This window comes from Amblyraja radiata, chromosome 5 (assembly GCF_010909765.2).
Source record: "Amblyraja radiata isolate CabotCenter1 chromosome 5, sAmbRad1.1.pri, whole genome shotgun sequence".
In the NCBI taxonomy this organism is placed as follows: Eukaryota; Metazoa; Chordata; class Chondrichthyes; order Rajiformes; family Rajidae; genus Amblyraja; species Amblyraja radiata.
Genome location: NC_045960.1, coordinates 73,319,352 through 73,339,775, shown reverse-complemented (window position 1 = coordinate 73,339,775; position 20,424 = coordinate 73,319,352).

The following is a 20,424-nucleotide window of genomic DNA, read 5'->3' as shown; positions in this document are numbered from 1 at the left end:
CCCTTGTGGGTCTTTCAAAATTTGCGAGTTAAACCTCCAGAACGATTTGTTCGTAGACATTCCTTCTAATTTTAGAACGAAAGTTAGCGGGGAGTGATCTGAAATCGTATTGGTGTGATATTTAGGGTTCATAGTATAAGGGATTCGTTTTGTATCCACTAGGAAGTAGTCTATACGTGAGTATGTTTTGTGTACCATAGAATAAAACGAGTATTCCCTTCCAGTCGGATCACGATCCTCCAGACGTCTGCTATATTTGTCTTTTTTATATATGTATTTAAGAGTTCACTAGTTTTAGATTTCATATTACCTCTTTGTTTTTGCATCGATTTAACTAAGTGCGGATCTAAAACACAGTTGAAGTCTCCTCCAATTATAACATTTTGGTAGTTAAATTCTGCGATTGTATTCAGGATTTATTAAAAAATTGAGGATTATCAAAATTGGGCGCATATATGTTTACCAAGGTGATTGGCATAGCATGGATCTCTCCTGTAACTATAAGATATCTCCCTTCCTTATCTGATATAATGTTCTTTGATTTGAATGGTATTCCTTTGCGAATAATGATTGCGGTGCCTCTGGATTTCGAAGTATATGAGGAGTGAAATGTTTGGCCTATCCAATTCGCCCTCAATCTCATCTGATCTTGATGTTTAAGGTGCGTTTCTTGTAGAAACGTAATGTCCGTGTTATATGATTTCAACTGAGCTAGTATTTTGCCCCTTTTAATTGGTTCATTAATACCCCTTATATTCCAGCTACACAATGTGATACCTCCCATTTTCTTTTGTTTATCATCTTGCATTTTCTCTGATTTTAATACCCTTATTTATTACGGTGCGTCCATACCTCAGGACTCTGGATATTTGGGGGGCGTTTATATTACTAACTTCCTTGGTAGATCCCTTTTGCGATTTTCCTTGAAAAAAAACCACATAGTAGTGACATATTGTGATTTAAAAAAAAATTGAACAAGTAAAATTACAGTGTCTGAAGTATTCGACACTGTAGTGCGTGTCCCACGCATCTGTGGGATTCGACATCTATTCGACTTCCGAAGTTGATGTTGTACAATTAGCTCCGCTCCTTTTATTACTCTAAACCTAGGAGGGCGGTACTATTTCAAATCAATTATATTTCACCCAATTACACTATAAGTCTGAATGAAATATATATATATATATTTATATATATTTCATTCAGACTTATCAGATCTGTGTTCAGCTACTGTGAAATTTATTTATCTAACAATTTCATCTACTAATTATTTATAATTAGTTATACTTTTGATGATAGTAAGCTGTTAGCTGTAAGGGTTAACCAGAAACAGGCTCCTGGAATTATGCCAGGTGTCTGAGTCTCCTCCCTTCCCCACACAAACTACATAACACTTAAACATTCAGTATTATCTGCTTTAATTCTAAAATTTGTTATCTCTATATACGCGCTAGTCAGTCTTTTTAGCACATTATTACATTTTGCCCATTATATAGTTCAGGTTAGTTTTCATTTATATTTCTATATTAGTATTGTTAATTATTGTTAATTCTCTATATTTTGTAAAGCTGTTTTAAGATCTTAAACCGCCATTTGTCCTTGTGATGTTTTCCACATTCGGCTATGCTGTTCGTCTCTGCGTTGCTTATCTGTCTTGTCTGTGCGAACTTTCTTCTCTTTTGCACGATCTCATAGGGATAATCCCGGAGGAGTTTGATAGTGTCGTTTCCAAAGGTCATCTTCACTTCCTATTTGATTTTTTTCATCAGATCTTCAAGTGCTGAAATGTCCCGAAGTTTGACTATGATCTGTCGTGGGTGGGCTGGATCTGCTTGTGATCTTGGCTTAAATCTAGGTATTCGATGTGCCACTTCAATTTCCGGTTCCACAGGTAAATTGAGTATCTTTTTGATTAAGTTGGCAGTGAACTCATGGGCGTTATTTCCCTCTGCTCCTTCAGTTACTCCCAGTATTCGTAAATTTTGGCGCCTTGAGCGAGCTTCGAGATCAAGACATTTATCTGAGACTTTCGCCAGTTGACTCTTGAGGCTGTCTAGTTCTAGCTTCATTCCCTGCATATCTTCAGCCATTTGATCAACAACTGTTTCCATGTCTTTCATTGCAGTTACTTGTGAAGAAACAATTACATGCACAGCCTCAAACTTCTTCTTAGATTCTTCTTCGCCTTTATTAATTCTCCCCATTAGCTCTTCATGCACATCCTCAATTCGTTTTTGTATAATGCCAATGTAGTCAATAACTTTTTGATTACCAGCATTAATGTTCGACATATTTTCCATCAATTTAACATTAATATTTTCCATCATTTTTGAGTTTCCAGCCTCAATATCCTTTCTCAGTTCTCTTACCGAGTTCTTTATCTCCTCCATTTCATTTTTCTCCTTAGTAGCCATCTCAGTCTTGGCCCTTGTAGCCATTCCAGAATCCACTTCAGAGGTCTGTTCTTCAGTTTTCTGTGTTTTCAGCAGATGTTTTGAGATGGTTCTCTGAGGGCTCTTAGCTGAAGACGTTTTTTTCATTTAAAATCCTTTATCCTCCGTTTTAAATCGCAGCGCTTACTGATGACGTCATCAGCGCGACGTCCCGGGGCTCCAGTGAGTTTTTGAATTGGTCCCGACCTCCAGACCCGATTTTAACGCGAAAAATCGCGATTTTGCAGCAGCGGAGCTAAACGTTGCGACTGCTAGTCCAGCATGGCGCCACCGGAAGAGTCTTCTGCTCTTACTTTTGATTGGGAAAGTTTCATGTATGGAACTGCATCAATTACATTGATCTTGTATGATCAATTTCTATGAAATCATCAAGAATTGATTTGTTCAGAACAAGGACTAATTTTAATCTGTCACATACTGTGTTCCTCCAAGGCCTTCATTAATCATACTTCCAGACAAGCTGTTGTGGTTTCTTTGATAACGCCGCCCTCCACAGAAAGATGTCTCTCCATCAAAACATCGATTTATGACTGAATAGGCCTACAACATAATGAGAGATTCTTAAAGTCTCCACCCACACTGAGTTTCCTCACACACTGTTTCTTAAATTGCATAGGAGACTCTGGATCAGCGAATTACAAAGCTCAAGGCCCATCAGGCACTTTGCAACCTCTTTTCTTAGCAGAGTTCTTGGACAAATCTGCTCTACTGATAAAGTAGCAAAAGGAAATTTATACAGATCTCAGAATATAAATCAATAAATCTGTCAGGAGAGCAATTTGTGGTATTGCTGACTTAACCATGGAAATGCTGAAACTCTTCAAGCTGCAAATATTGTTTTAATTTATTTTTAATCATATAATAAATAGCTTCCAAATTCAGATTTGCTTTCAGATTCATTTTAACATCTAATGGTTTGATTCCTCTAATTTTAACCCCCTAAATTTAAAGAATCAGCAGTAGAGATTTCGAAAATTATTGAAATCATATTGAGGGCAACACAATGGTACAACAGGAGAAACTCAACGGGTGAGGCAGCATCTATGGAGTGAAGGAAATAGGCAATTTTTCGGGCCGAAACCCTTCTTCAGACTACCCATACTGCACCCTCTTCTGGCACTTTCCCTTGCAACCACAAGAAATGCTACACTTGTCGCTTTACCTCCCCCCTTGATTCCATTCAAGGATCCAAGCAGTCCTTCCTGGTGCGGTAGAGGTTCACCTGCACCTCCTCCAACCTCATCTATTGCATCCGCTGCTCTATATGTCAGCTTCTCTACATCGGTGAGACCAAGCGTAGGCTTGGCGATCGCTTCGCCGGACACCTCCACTCAGTTTGCAATAACCAACCTGATCTCCCGGTGACTCAGCACTACAACTCCCCCTCCCATTCCGAATCCGACCTTCCATTCCGAATCTGACAAACTTAAAGCACACGGTATTACAAACTTAAAGCACATGGTATTACAAACTTAAAGCACACGGTATTGGGGGTTCAGTATTGATGTGGATAGAGAACTGGCTGGCAGACAGGAAACAAAGAGTAGGAGTTAACGGGTCCTTTTCAGAATGGCAGGCAGTGACTAGCGGGGTACCGCAAGGCTCAGTGTTGGGACCCCAGCTATTTACAATATATATTAATGATTTGGATGAGGGAATTGAATGCAACAACTCCAAGTTTGCAGATGACACGAAGCTGGGGGGCAGTGTTAACTGTGAGGAGGATGCTAGGAGGCTGCAAGATGACTTGGATAGGCTGGGTGAGTGGGCAAATGCATGGCAGATGCAGTATACCTGAATGATGGCCGATTAGGAAAAGGGGAGATGCAACGAGACCTGGGTGTCATGGTCCACCAGTCATTGAAAGTAGGCATGCAGGTGCAGCAGGCAGTGAAGAAAGCGAATGGTATGTTAGCATTCATAGCAAAAGGATTTGAGTATAGGAGCAGGGAGGTTCTACTGCAGCTGTACAGGGTCTTGGTGAGACCACACCTGAAGTATTGCGTACAGTTTTGGTCTCCTAATCTGAGAAAGGACATTCTTGCCATAGAGGGAGTACAGAGAAGGTTCACCAGACTGATTCCTGGGATGTCAGGACTTTCATATGAAGAAAGACTGGATAGACTCGGATTGTACTCGCTAGAATTTAGAAGATTGAGGGGGGATCTTATTGAAACGTACAAAATTCTTAAGGGGTTGGACAGGCTAGATGCAGGAAGATTGTTGTCGATGTTGGGGAAGTCCAGAACAAGGCGTCACAGTTTAAGGATAAAGGGGAAATCTTTTAGGACTGAGATGAGAAAAAAAAAATTTACACAGAGAGTGGTGAATCTCTGGAATTCTCTGCCACAGAATGTAGTTGAGGCCAGTTCATTGGCTATATTTAAGAGGGAGTTAGATGTGGTCCTTGTGGCTAAAGGGATCAGGGGGTATGGAGAGAAAGCAGGTACAGGCTACTGAGTTGGATGATCAGCCATGATCATATTGAATGGCGGTGCAGGCTCGAAGGGCCGAATGGCCTACTCCTGCACCTAATTTCTATGTTTCTATGACCTTTCTGTCCTGGATCTCCTCCATGGCCAGAGTGAGGACCACTTTAAATTGGAGGAGCAGCACATCGTATTTCGCTTGGGACGTTTGCACCCCAGTGGTATGACCATTGACCTCTAATTTCAGGTAGTCCTTACTATCTCCTCCCCTTCTCAGCTCTCCCTCAGCCCTCTGGCTCCAACTCTTCCTTTCTTCTTCCCTCCCCCCCCACCCTCACATCAGTCTGAAGAAGGGTTTTGGCCCTAAACTTTGCCTATTTCCTTCGCTCCATAGATGCTGCCTCACCCGCTGAGTTTCTCCAGCATCTGCAGCTCCTTCTTAAACAATGGTACAACAGGTAGTGTTGCTGTCTTACAGCTCCAGCAATTCCGTTTCATACCTGATCTTAGTTGTTGTCTATGTGGAGTTTGCACATTTCCCCCCTATAATCACACAGCGTTTTACCTGCTTTCCTCTCATTATAACGACCTGCTGATTAGTATGTCAATTGACTATAAATTACCACTGGTGAAGGCCAATGGCAGGGAGATATATTTGCAGCTGAGGTGGTAAGTTGATGGGCATGTGAGAGAAAATCGGTTACTGGAGAATTGGATTTGTCTGACAGCCTAACAAGCCTTGATGGGCTAAATGGCCTCAGATTCTCTCACTACAAAATAAGAGGTTTGGTAAGATATATGTTATGTTATCATTTTTATCTTGCATATTGGATGTTGTTTCTTGCCTGCTTTAATCTCTGACATGCTGCATTTGTTTTTAGCTAAGCAACATCAATTAAAATGTGATTAAATTTACAATTTGGGTTAAACCATGTAAAATGCAAAGCTGCTGAATGGAATTAAATAGCATGACCTTTAAATGTTTTGTATTTTTGTTAAATAATTAGTATTCAGTTTTTGTATGGAATACCAAGGATGCACTTGCTTATTGTGATTTTCAAACTGACAAACCACTAAGTCTCAAGTTTTATCTCTTCATTAGCAAGCTCCCGGAACTGAGGTGAGAGACAATTAGTTTAGTTTATTATTGTCATGCATACCAAGGTACAGTGAAAAGCTTTTGTTTGCATGCTATCCAGTCAAAGAAAAGACTATACAAGTTTACAGTTGAGCTGTCCACAGTGTGCATATAAAGGAGAAAGGGTACAACATTTAGTACAAGATAAAGTCTGATTAAAGATTGTTCAAAGGTCGCCAATGAGGTTTCCACCAATCTTTAACACTCTATTGAAAGAAATAAAATATTATCTTTCTTCCTTTCCCTGCTGTCTGACATTGAGTGTTTCTGTCATTCCCAAACACCAGTTTACATTTCCAGCATTTGATCATCCTGCTTCTGTGTTGTTAAACAGCATTGTAATGTTTCTAGAGTTTCGAGTGGAAAGGGTGGGGGCCTTTATTCTCTCTTCCGGTGAGTGTTATATGATTTATTTTGTAATTGTGTGTGTGTTTGCCACCATTGAGAGAGAATATAGTAGAGCTTTGCTGCTTGAATATCGCAACACTCGCCATCAAAGACGACATAAACAATGTCCATTTGTAAAGGTATTAAAAGTCTCTTGGTACTTATATGCTGGTTGCCAGTTCTCTATATCATTGCCTATGGGCATTATATGGGGCCAAACGGGAGTCACATTAACCTATTTAAATCGTTATTTTATCAGGCTGAGTTGAGATTAATGTGATAAAATAGGACATAGAATTACTGAACTAATTGAGCGATAGGATCCATCACAGTCATTAGCAGAATTATGTGCAAAGTTTATTTCTCGAGTATGGTGGAATATGTTGGAAATACCAAAGGGTCAGGCAGCTGATCAGAGCAGTGATCTTTTAACTGTTTCTCTCTCCATGGGACCTGTCAAATATTTTCAGCATTTTCTAGTTTATTGCCACCTGCAAGAATGATAAATTGTCAAATTGTAGATTTTCAAATGCATACTGAGATACTTTAACGTGCACTATCATCTAGTATTGTACACATATCTATCTATATTACTAAAAGTCTGTTCTTGACCGGTTTTGGCCATCTGTGCTGCGATTTCGGAGAGAACGCCGCCACCTACGGCCGTCATTTTTGGCCACCTCGCTCAGAGCCCCCTCCGCCGCATGTGTGCCGAGGATTTTTCCCGTCGATTAAAAATGACAGAGATATTAATGTTTTTACAAAATTCCCCATTCTCTCTGCTGCCCCCGCTGGTGGCAGGAGGGAGGGACTATAAAACCTGGAAGTGGTGTGCCACACAGTCTCTTCAAGATGGAGGAAGGCAGAGGGTCACGTTTCTCTGAGCTGTGAATAACACTGAACACATGTCTACTCAAATGCAAGTGCCCTTAGTGGTTCTAAAATGCTTGCAAAAAATGTCTATTGGTTCTAAAGCTTACAAAAAAGTGTCTATTGGTTCTAAAGCTTGCAAAAAAAGAGTCTATTGGTTCTAAAGCTTGCAAAACAATGTCTATTGGTTCTAAAGCTTGCAAAAAATGTCTATTGGTTCTAAAGCTTACAAAACAATGTCTATTGGTTCTAAAGCTTACAAAAAAATGTCTATTGGTTCTAAAGATTGCAAAAAAATGTCTATTGGTTCTAAAGCTTGCAAAAAAATGTCTATTGGTTCTAAAGCTTGCAAAAAATGTCTATTGGTTCTAAAGCTTGCAAAAAAATGTCTATTGGTTCTAAAGCTGGCAAAAACATGTCTATTGGTTCTAAAGCTTGCAAAAAATGTCTATTGGTTCTAAAGCTTGCAAAAAAATGTCTATTGGTTCTAAAGCTGGCAAAAATATGTCTATTGGTTCTAAAGCTTGCAAAAAGTGTCTCTGTTGGTTCTAAAGCTTGCAAAAAGTGTCTATTTTGGTTCTAAAGCTTGCAAAAATTGTCTATTGGTTCTAAAGCTTGCAAAAAATGTTTATTGGTTCTAAAGCTTGCAAAAAGTGTCTGTATTGGTACTAAAGCTTGCAAAAAGTGTCTGTATTGGTACTAAAGCTTGCAAAAAGTGTCTATTGGTTCTAAAGCTTGCAAAAATTGTCTATTGGTTCTAAAGCTTGCATAAAAAGTGTCTATTGGTTCTGAAGCTTGCCAAAAAATGTCTATTGGTTCTAAAGCTTGCAAAAAATGTCTATTGGTTCTAAAGCTTGCAAAAAAGTCTATTGGTTCTAAAGCTTGCAAAATAATGTCTATTGGTTCTAAAGCATGCAAAAAAATGTATAATGGTTCTAAAGCTTGCAAACAGTGTCTCTATTGGTTCTAAAGGTTGCAAACAAAATGTCTATTGGTTCTAAAATGGTTCATACTAGCGATCCAGAAAGTGCCCCCCCCCCTGCAAATGGTGGCTTGGGTGTGGCTTGGGTGTGGCTTGAAGTTGAAATACACCACTTACTGCAAATGGTGGCATGAAGTTGAAAGGCACTACTTACTGCAAATGGTGGATTGGTTGCTTTGGCTTGAAGTTGAAAGGCACTACTTACTGCAAATGGTGGCTTGGGAGATTTGGCTTGAAGCTGAAAGGCACTACTTACTGCAAATGGTGGCTTGGGAGCTTTAACTTGAATCTGAAAGGCACTATTACTGCAAATGGTGGCTTGGTTGCTTTGGCTTGAAGTTGAAAGGCACTATTACTGCAAATGGTGACTTGGTTGCTTTGGCTTGAAGTTGAAAGGCACTACTTACTGCAAATGGTGGCTTGGTTGCTTTGGCTTGAAGTTTAAAGGCACTACTTACTACAAATGGTGGCTTGGGTGCTTTGGCTTGAAGTTGAAAGGCACTACTTACTGCAAATGGTGGCTTGGGTGTGGCTTGAAGTTCAAATACACCACTTACTGCAAATGGTGGCATGAAGTTGAAAGGCACTACTTACTGCAAATGGTGGATTGGTTGCTTTGGCTTGAAGTTGAAAGGCACTACTTACTGCAAATGGTGGCTTGGGAGCTTTGACTTAAAGTTGAAAGGCACCATTACTGCAAATGGTGGCTTGGGAACTTTGACTTGAAGTTGAAAGGCACTACTTACTGCAATTGGGGTGCGTGGATGCATTGGCTTGAAGCTGAAAGGCACTACTTACTGCAAATGGTGGCATGAAGTTCAAAGGCACTACTTACAGCAAATGGGGGGGCGTGGGTGCATTGGCTTGAAGCTGAAAGGCACTACTTACTGCAAATGGTGGCTTGAAGTTGAAAGGCACTACTTACTACAAATGGTGGCTTGGGTGCAATGGCTTGAAGTTGAAAGGCATTACTGCAAATGGTGGCATGAAGTTGAAAGGCACTACTTACTGCAAATGGTGGCTTGGGAGCTTTGAAGTTGAAAGGCACTACTTCCTGCAAATGATGGCTTGGGTGTGGCTTGGGTGTGGCTTGAAGTTGAAAGACACCACTTACTGCAAATGGTGGCATGAAGTTGAAAGGCACTACCATATAACCATATAACCATATAACAATTACAGCACGGAAACAGGCCATCTCGACCCCTCTAGTCCGTGCCGAACACATAATCTCCCCTAGTCCCAATATGGTGGCTTGAAGCCATACTACTGCAATGGCCTATGAAATCTTGATTTGAAAGACTATTAATGCAAATGGTGCTTGGTGCTTTGGCTTGAGTTCAAGGCACAACTTACTGCAATGGTGGCTGTTGCTTTGGCTTGAGTTTAAAGGCACTACTTACTCAAATGGTGGCTTGGGTGCTTTGGCTTGAAGTTGAAGGCACTACTTTACTGCAAATGATGCTGGGTGTGCTTTCAAGTTGAAATACACACTTACTGCAAATGGTGGCATGAAGTAAAGGCCTAAACGCAATGGTCTTGTAACTTGGCTGAAGTTGAAAGCACTACTTACTGCAAATGGTGGCTTGGGAGCTTTGACTTGAAGTTGAAAGGCACTACTTACTGCAAATGGAGGCTTGGGAGCTTTGGCTTGAAGTTGAAAGGCACTATTACTGCGAATGGAGGCTTGGTTGCTTTGGCTTGAAGTTAAAATGCACTAATTACTGCAAATGGTGGCTTGGTTGCTTTGACTTGAAGTTGAAAGGCACTACTTACTGCCAACGATGGCTTGGGTGTGGCTTGAAGTTGAAAGGCACTACTTACTGCAGATTGGCTTGGGTGCAATGGCTTGATGTTGAAAGGCATTACTGCAAATGGTGGCATGAAGTTGAAAGGCACTACTTACTGCAAGTGGTGGCTTGGGAGCTTTGGTTTGAAGTTGAAAGGCACTATTACTGCAAATGGTGGCTTGGTTGCTTTGGCTTGAAGTTGAAAGGCACTACTTACTGCAAATGGTGACTTGGGAGCTTTGACTTGAAGTTGAAAGGCACCTCTTACTGCTAATGGTGGCTTGGGTGTGGTTTGAAGTTGAAAGCCACTACTTACTGCAAATGGTGGCTTGGATGCAATGGCTTGAAGTTGAAAGGCACTATTACTGCAAATGGTGGCTTGGTTGCTTTGGCTTGAAGTTGAAAGGCACTACTTACTGCAAATGGTGGCTTGGGTGCTTTGGCTTGAAGTTGAAAGGCACTACTTACTGCAAATGGTGGCTTGGGTGTGGCTTGAAGTTGAAATACACCACTTACTGCAAATGGTGGCATGAAGTTGAAAGGCACTACTTACTGCAAATGGTGGATTGGTTGCTTTGGCTTGAAGTTGAAAGGCACTACTTACTGCAAATGGTGGCTTGGGAGCTTTGACTTAAAGTTGAAAGGCACCATTACTGCAAATGGTGGCTTGGGAACTTTGACTTGAAGTTCAAAGGCACTACTTCCTGCCAATGATGGCTTGGGTGTGGCTTGAAGTTGAAAGGCACTACTTACTGCAATTGGGGTGCGTGGGTGCATTGGCTTGAAGCTGAAAGGCACTACTTACTGCAAACGGTGGCATGCAGTTCAAAGGCACTACTTACAGCAAATGGGGGGCGTGGGTGCATTGGCTTGAAGCTGAAAGGCACTACTTACTGCAAATGTTGGCATGAAGTTGAAAGGCACTACTTACTGCAAATGGTGGCTTGGGTGCTTTGGCTTGCAGTTAAAAGGCAGTACTTACTGCAAATGGTGGCTTGGGTGCAATGGCTTGAAGTTGAAAGGCACTACTTACTGCAAATGGTGGCTTGGGAGCTTTGACTTAAAGTTGAAAGGCACCATTACTGCAAATGGTGGCTTGGGAACTTTGACTTGAAGTTCAAAGGCACTACTTCCTGCCAATGATGGCTTGGGTGTGGCTTGAAGTTGAAAGGCACTACTTACTGCAATTGGGGTGCGTGGGTGCATTGGCTTGAAGCTGAAAGGCACTACTTACTGCAAACGGTGGCATGAAGTTCAAAGGCACTACTTACAGCAAATGGGGGGCGTGGGTGCATTGGCTTGAAGCTGAAAGGCAGTACTTACTGCAAATGGTGGCATGAAGTTGAAAGGCACTACTTACTGCAAATGGTGGCTTGGGTGCTTTGGCTTGCAGTTGAAAGGCAGTACTTACTGCAAATGGTGGCTTGGGTGCAATGGCTTGAAGTTGAAAGGCACTACTTACTGCAAATGGTGGCTTGGGAGCTTTGACTTAAAGTTGAAAGGCACCATTACTGCAAATGGTGGCTTGGGAGCTTTGACTTGAAGTTGAAAAGCACTAACTGCAATTGATGGCTTGAGTGTGGCTTGAAGTTGAAAGGCACTACTTACTGCAAATGGGGGCGTGGGTACATTGGCTTGAAGTTGAAAGGAACTACTTACTGCAAATGGTGGCATGAAGTTGAAAGGCACTACTTACTGCAAATGGGGAGCGTGGGTGCATTGGCTTGAAGCTGAAAGGCACTACTTACTGCAAATGGTGGCTTGAAGTTGAAAGGCACTACTTACTGCAAATGGTGGCTTGGGTGCAATGGCTTGAAGTTGAAAGGCATTACTGCAAATGGTGGCATGAAGTTGAAAGGCACTACTTACTGCAAATGGTGGCTTGGGAGCTTTGAAGTTGAAAGGCACTACTTCCTGCAAATGATGGCTTGGGTGTGGCTTGGGTGTGGCTTGAAGTTGAAAGACACCACTTACTGCAAATGGTGGCATGAAGTTGAAAGGCACTACTTACTGCAAATGGAGGCTTGGAGCTTTGGCTTGAAGTTGAAAGGCACTATTACTGCGAATGGTGGCTTGGTTGCTTCGGTTTGAAGTTAAAAGGCACTAATTACTGCAAATGGTGGCTTGGTTGCTTTGACTTGAAGTTGAAAGGCACTACTTACTGCAAACGATGGCTTGGGTGTGGCTTGAAGTTGAAAGGCACTACTTACTGCAGATTGGCTTGGGTGCAATGGCTTGATGTTGAAAGGCATTACTGCAAATGGTGGCATGAAGTTGAAAGGCACTACTTACTGCAAGTGGTGGCTTGGGAGCTTTGGTTTGACGTTGAAAGGCACTATTACTGCAAATGGTGGCTTGGTTGCTTTGGCTTGAAGTTGAAAGGCACTACTTACTGCAAATGGTGACTTTGGAGCTTTGACTTGAAGTTGAAAGGCACCTCTTACTGCTAATGGTGGCTTGGGTGTGGTTTGAAGTTGAAAGCCACTACTTACTGCAAATGGTGGCTTGGATGCAATGGCTTGAAGTTAAAAGGCATTACTTACTACAAATGATGGCTTGGGTGCATTGGCTTGAAGTTAAAAGGCATTACTTACTGCAAATGGTGGCATGGGTGCATTGGCTTGAAGTTGAAAGGCACCACTTACTGCAAATGGTGGCATGAAGTTGAAAGGCACTACTTACTGCAAATGGCGGCTTGGGTGCTTTGGCTTGAAGTTAAAAGGCACTACTGTAAATGCACTTACTTCCTGTTTGCACTGTATATTGATTTTAGATAAAACGCCACCACTTACGGCTATGATTTTTGGCCATCTTACTCAGTCCCCCTCCGCTGAGCAGGTGCAGAGAATTCTTCTCATCAATGAAAAATAAGTGTTAATAGTTTTTTTTAAAATGTTGAGAATCTCTCTCCTGTCAATCGCTCCATGAAAGCCACACCTTTTCCGGTGGAGGGGGGGGGGAGGGGTTATAAAATCCGGAAATGTGGGTGTGGCTCAGTCTCTGCAAGATGGAGGAGGGAGAGGTCACGACTCGCTGTCTTTAGTGGCTTGGCACCCTACTTCAAATGGTATGAAACTGCACTTGAATTTGGTGGCCTTGCACCCTGCTAGAAGTGGTAAGAAACTGCACTTGAATTTGGTGGCCTTATACCCTGCTTGAAATAGAATTTCAAGGATTAGCCGTGAGTCAACTACCAGCCCACCAGCCGTGAGTGAGTGAGTTGCCAGCACAACAGGCTTGATTGACTGAGACGCCAGCCCAAGAACGCATTTGGTGCACAATTTGCATACTAGCCCTCTGGAAACCAGTCCCTTCAGCCCACAACACCCATACTAGCGCTCCAGAAAGCCCCCCCCCCCCCAACTGGCCACCAATATTAGAATTGGTGGAGAGGTGGAATATTGTGTTGGATGACCAGCCCCCCTGTGTGATGCTGGGACCCAACGGGTCCCACTTAGTCTAGTTTCCAATATTTTCTCTGGATTCTAGGTTGAAAGCATTGGTTGGTGTTGCAGAGACAAATAGATCATCCAGTTGAAGATAAAGAGTGAGCAGATGCATCCAAATGCTAAGGGTCCCAACCCAAAACATCACATATTCATGTTCTCCTGAGATGCTGCCTGACCCAGAGTTACTATATTATTTTGTTGTTTTTTTGTAAACCAGCATCTGCAGTTCATTGTTTCTACATGTAAATGTGTTTTGGTCTGGTTGTGGCAAAGAAGGTGTGGAGGTTTGTGGCAGTTTACTTATATCACAAATTAGTTCACAAATTAATGGGGAGTGAAATGGTTAAAATTTTATTGTATCTTTTGTTATTAGATCAATACCGAGGATGTCGGTATTCATCACCTTTTTAATGCAAAAAATAGAGAATAGAATATGCTATGTGAGCTTATAGTTAGATTAAAGTTCATTGCACAATTTTGTCAGTTGTATGTTCTGTTACTCCCTGTACAATATTTTAATATGCAAGACAATAAATGGTCAGAAGATTGTTGTGAGATAGCAAGCAGTGAGGAGAGCACCACAAATCATACGAACAAATGGTAGCAACTTTATCACCTTTATCTCTTCCCGAAATATGTCACTGTCTTGTAATGGCACCCAGAAAGCATTTTTCATTATCATACTCATTAACCTAGAAATCTCATTATTGTCAAATGTTTTCTAAACCTCTTGCAACACATTTTGTCTCCTTTCCTGATGTAAAGAAATAGAGTGATTCCTATATTAACTTAGTCTTTAGGGTAAAATCACTTTCATAGCTATTTTCTCATCAGGGGCTCGCCGGAGGGGAGCGCTCCGTTCGCTGGGCCGCGGCAGCCTGAAGCCGCTGTCTGCAGAGCTCCGGCCAACGCGGCGTCCGCAGCCTGGGATCCCTCGTGGGGGATCCGGGGAGAAGAAGAAGCTCCGATTGCCGGCCCGCAGCCAACTTCTACTGCGGGCGCGGCGTGGACTTACCATCAGGAGCGGGGTCCCTCGCCGGGGATCCCGGGAGGGGAGCTTTGACTGCCGGCCCTGCAGTCTGCAGTGCTTCTGGCTGCGGCGCGAACTTTAAATCTCCGACCACCGGCGTGCACCAACTTGAAGCCGCGGTCTCCGGTGGGGGAGGCACCATTTTAGGACTTACCTGGACTTTTTACCTTGTCTGCACATCTGGACGCCCGCAGCGACGGCTGCGGAGGGTTGAGGTCCCGACCACGGGGGAAAATGGAGGAGGACTGGCCAATTTTTGTGCTTTCCACCACAGTGATGAATGCTGTGGTGGATGTTTGTGTTAAATTTTTTGTGTGTTTTTGTGTGTTCTTTTTCATTGTACCGCTGCTGGCAAATTCATTTCACTTGCACTTTATGTGCAATGTGACGAATAAAACTGATTGTATTGTATTGATTGTATTGTATCAATAGGATAGTACTTCAGCAACTATATGTGAACATAATAAAATAAGTTTAAATGCCTTTTAAATGAAATTATCCAATTAATCGCCTGGTGAGCTATATATATACACCAGACTAAGTGGGACCCGTTGGGTCCCAGCATCACACAGGGGGGCTGGTCATCCAACGCAATATTCCACCTCTCCACCAATTCTAATATTGGTGGCCAGTTAGGAGGGGGGGGGGGGCTTTCTGGAGCGCTAGTATGGGAGTTGTGGGCTGAAGGGACTGGTTTCCAGAGGGCTAGTATGCAAATTGTGCACCAAATGGATTCTTGGGCTGGCATCTCAGTCAATCAAGCCTGTTGTGCTGGCAACTCACTCACTCACGGCTGGTGGGCTGGTAGTTGACTCACGGCTAATCCTTGAAATTCTATTTCAAGCAGGGTATAAGGCCACCAAATTCAAGTGCAGTTTCCTTACCACTTCTAGCAGGGTGCAAGGCCACAAATTCAAGTGCAGTTTCATACTCATTTGAAGTAGGGTGCAAAGCCACTAAAGACAGCGAGTCGTGACCTCTCCCTGCTCCATCTTGCAGAGACTGAGCCACACCCACATTTCCGGGTTTTATAACCCTTCCCCCCCCCCCGGAAAGGTGTGGCTTTCATGGAGGGATTGACAGGAGAGAGATTCTCAACATTTTAAAAAAAACTAATCACACTTTTATTTTTCATTGATGGGAAGAATTATCTGCACCTGCTCAGCGGAGGGGGACTGAGTAAGATGGCCAAAAATACAGCCGTAAGTGGTAGCGTTTTATCTAAAATCAATATAGAGTGCAAACAGGAAGTGCATTTACAGTAGTGCCTTTTAACTTCAAGCCAAAGCACCCAAGCCACCATTTGCAGTAAGTAGTGCATTTCAACTTCATGCCACCATTTGCAGTAAGTGGTGCCTTTCAACTTCAAGCCAATGCACCCACGCCACCATTTGCAGTAAGTAATGCCTTTTAACTTCAAGCCAATGCACCCAAGCCACCATTTGCAGTAAGTAGTGCCTTTCAACTTCAAACCAAAGCTCCCAAGCCACCACTTGCAGTAAATAGTGCCTTTCAACTTCATGCCACCATTTGCAGTAATTACTTTCAACTTCAAGCCATTGCACCCAAGCCAATCTGCAGTAAGTAGTGCCTTTCAACTTCAAGCCACACCCAGGCCACCATTTGCAGTAAATAGTGCCTTTCAACTTCAAGCCACACCCAAGCCATCGTTTGCAGTAAGTAGTGCCTTTCAACTTCGTCAAAGCAACCAAGCCACCATTTGCAGTAATTAGTGCCTTTCAACTTCAAGCCAAAGCAACCAAGCCACCATTCGCAGTAATAGTGCCTTTCAACTTCGCCAAAGCTCCCAAGCCTCTATTTGCAGTAAGTAGTGCCTTTCAACTTCAAGTCAAAGCTCCCAAGCCACCATTTGCAGTAAGTAGTGCCTTTCAACTTCATGCCACCATTTGCAGTAAGTAATGCCTTTCAACTTCAAGCCATCGCACCCAAGCCACCATTTGCAGTAAGTACTGCCTTTCAACTGCAAGCCAAAGCAGCCAAGCCACCATTTGCAGTAAGTAGTGCCTTTCAACTTCAAGCCAAAGCTCCCAAGCCTCCATTTGCAGTAAGTAGTGCCTTTCAACTTCGTCAAAGCTCCCAAGCCACCATTTGCAGTAAGTAGTGCCTTTCAACTTCATGCCACCATTTGCAATAAGTGGTGTCTTTCAACTTCAAGCCACACCCAAGCCACACCCAAGCCATCATTTGCAGGTAGTGCCTTTCAACTTCAAAGCTCCCAAGCCACCATTTGCAGTAAGTAGTGCCTTTCAACTTCATGCCACCATTTGCAGTAATGCCTTTCAACTTCAAGCCATTGCACCCAAGCCACCATTTGCAGTAAGTACTGCCTTTCAACTGCAAGCCAAAGCACCCAAGCCACCATTTGCAGTAAGTAGTGCCTTTCAACTTCATGCCACCATTTGCAGTTAGTAGTGCCTTTCAGCTTCAAGCCAATGCACCCACGCCCCCCATTTGCAGTAAGTAGTGCCTTTCAACTTCATGCCACCATTTGCAGTAAGTAGTGCCTTTCAACTTCAAGCCAATGTACCCACGCCCCCCATTTGCAGTAAGTAGTGCCTTTCAACTTCAAGCCAAAGCAACCAAGCCACCATTTTCCGTAATAGTGCCTTTCAACTTCAAGCCAAAGCTCCCAAGCCACCATTTGCAGTAATAGTGCCTTTCAACTTCAAGCCAAAGCTCCCAAGCCACCATTTGCAGTAAGTAGTGCCTTGCAAGCTTTAGAACCAACAGAGACATTGTTTTGCAAGCTTTAGAACCAATAGACATTTTTTGCAAGCTTTAGAACCAATAGACATTTTTTTGCAAGCTTTAGAACCAATAGACATTTTTTGCAAGCTTTAGAACCAATAGACACTTTTTGCAAGCTTTAGAACCAATAGAGACACTTTTTTGCAAGCTTTAGAACCAATAGACATTTTTTGCAAGCTTTAGAACCAATAGACACTTTTTTGCAACCTTTAGAACCAATAGACATTTTTTTGCAAGCTTTAGAACCAATAGACACTTTTTTGCAAGCTTTAGAACCAATAGACATTTTTTTGCAAGCTTTAGAACCAATAGACATTTTTTGCAAGCATTTTAGAACCACTAAGGGCACTTACATTTGAGTGGACATGTGTTCAGTGTTATTCACAGCTCAGAGAAACGTGACCCTCTGCCTTCCTCCATCTTGAAGAGACTGTGTGGCACACCACTTCCTGGTTTTATAGTCCCTCCCCCTGCCACCAGCGGGGGCAGCAGAGAGAATGGGGAATTTTGTAAAAACATTAATATCTGTCATTTTTAATCGACGGGAAAAATCCTCTGCACACATGCGGCGGAAGGGGGGCTCTGAGCGAGGTGGCCAAAAATGACGGCCGTAGGTGGCGGCGTTCTCTCCGAAATCGCAGAACAGATGGCCAAAACCGGTCAAGAACAGACTTTTAGTAATGTAGCCTGGTGAGCTATATATATATATACCAGACTAAGTGGGACCCGTTGGGTCCCAGCATCACACAGGGGGGCTGGTCATCCAACGCAATATTCCACCTCTCCACCAATTCTAATATTGGTGGCCAGTTGGGGGGGGGTGCTTTCTGGAGCGCTAGTATGTGTGTTGTGGGCTGAAGGGACTGGTTTCCAGAGGGCTAGTATGCAAATTGTGCACCAAATGGATTCTTGGGCTGGCGTCTCAGTCAATCAAGCCTGTTGTGCTGGCAACTCACTCACTCACGGCTGGTGGGCTGGTAGTTGACTCACGGCTAATCCTTGAAATTCTATTTCAAGCAGGGTAGAAGGCCACCGAATTCAAGTGCAGTTTCTTACCACTTCTAGCAGGGTGCAAAGCCACCAAATTCAAGTGCAGTTTCATACCATTTGAAGTAGGGTGCAAAGCAACTAAAGACAGCGAGTCGTGACCTCTCCCTCCTCCATCTTGCAGAGACTGAGCCACACCCACATTTCCGGGTTTTATAACCCCCCCCCCCCCCCCCCCCCACCGGAAAAGGTGTGGCTTTCATGGAGCGATTGACAGGAGAGAGATTCTCAACATTTAAAAAAAAACTAATAACACTTATTTTTCATTGATGGGAAGAATTCTCTGCACCTGCTCAGCGGAGGGGGACTGAGTAAGATGGCCAAAAATCATAGCCGTAAGTGGTAGCGTTTTATCTAAAATCAATATACAGTGCAAACAGGAAGTAAGTGCATTTACAGTAGTGCCTTTTAACTTCAAGCCCAAGCACCCAAGCCGCCATTTGCAGTAAGTAGTGCCTGTCAACTTCATGCCACCATTTGCAGTAAGTGGTGCCTTTCAACTTCAAGCCAATGCACCCACGCCACCATTTGCAGTAAGTAATGCCTTTTAACTTCAAGCCAATGCACCCAAGCCACCATTTGCAGTAAGTAATGCTTTTTAACTTCAAGCCATTGCATCCAAGCCACCATTTGCAGTAAGTAGTGGCTTTCAACTTCAAACCACATCCAAGCCACCATTAGCAGTAAGAGGTGCCTTTCAACTTCAAGTCAAAGCTCCCAAGCCACCATTTGCAGTAAGTAGTGCCTTTCAACTTCAAGCCAAAGCAAACAAGGCACCATTTGCAGTAATAGTGCCTTTCAACTTCAAACCAAAGCTCCCAAGCCACCACTTGCAGTAAGTAGTGCCTTTCAACTTCATACCACCATTTGCAGTAATGCCTTTCAACTTCAAGCCATTGCACCCAAGCCAATCTGCAGTAAGTAGTGCCTTTCAACTTCAAGCCACACCCAAGCCATCATTTGCAGTAAGTAGTGCCTTTCAACTTCAAGCCACACCCAAGCCATCATTTGCAGTAAGTAGTGCCTTTCAACTTCAAGTCAAAGCAACCAAGCCACCATTTGCAGTAATTAGTGCCTTTCAACTTCAAGCCAAAGCAACCAAGCCACCATTCGCAGCAATAGTGCCTTTCAACTTCAAGCCAAAGCTCCCAAGCCTCCATTTGCAGTAAGTAGTACCTTTCAACTTCATGCCACCATTTGCAGTAAGTAATGCCTTTCAACTTCAAGCCATTGCACCCAAGCCACCATTTGCAGTAAGTACTGCCTTTCAACTGCAAGCCAAAGCACCCAAGCCACCATTTGCAGTAAGTAGTGCCTTTCAACTTCAAGCCAAAGCTCCCAAGCCTCCATTTGCAGTAAGTAGTGCCTTTCAACTTCAAGTCAAAGCTCCCAAGCCACCATTTGCAGTAAGTAGTGCCTTTCAACTTCATGCCACCATTTGCAGTAATGCCTTTCGACTTCAAGCCATTGCACCCAAGCCACCATTTGCAGTAAGTACTGCCTTTCAACTGCAAGCCAAAGCACCCAAGCCACCATTTGCAGTAAGTAGTGCCTTTCAACTTCATGCCACCATTTGCAGTAAGTAGTGCCTTTCAGCTTCAACCCAATGCACCCACGCCCCCCCCCCCCCCATTTGCAGTAAGTAGTGCCTTTCAACTTCAAGCCACACCCAAGCCATCATTTGCAGGAAGTAGTGCCTTTCAACTTCAAGTCAAAGCTCCCAAGCCACCATTTGCAGTAATGGTGCCTTTCAACTTTAAGTCAAAGCTCCCAAGCCACCATTTGCAGTAAGTAGTGCCTTTCAACTTCAAGCCAAAGCAACCAATCCACCATTTGCAGTAAGTAGTGCCTTTCAACTTCATGCCACCATTTGCAGTAAGTGGTGTCTTTCAACTTCAAGCCACACCCAAGCCACAATTTGCAGTAAGTAGTGCCTTTCAACTTCAAGCCAAAGCACCCAAGCCACCATTTGCAGTAAGTAGTGCCTTTCAACTTCAAGCCAAAGCAACCAAGCCACCATTTGCAGTAAGTAGTGTCTTTCAACTTCAAGCCAAAGCAACCAAGCCACCATTTGCAGTAATAG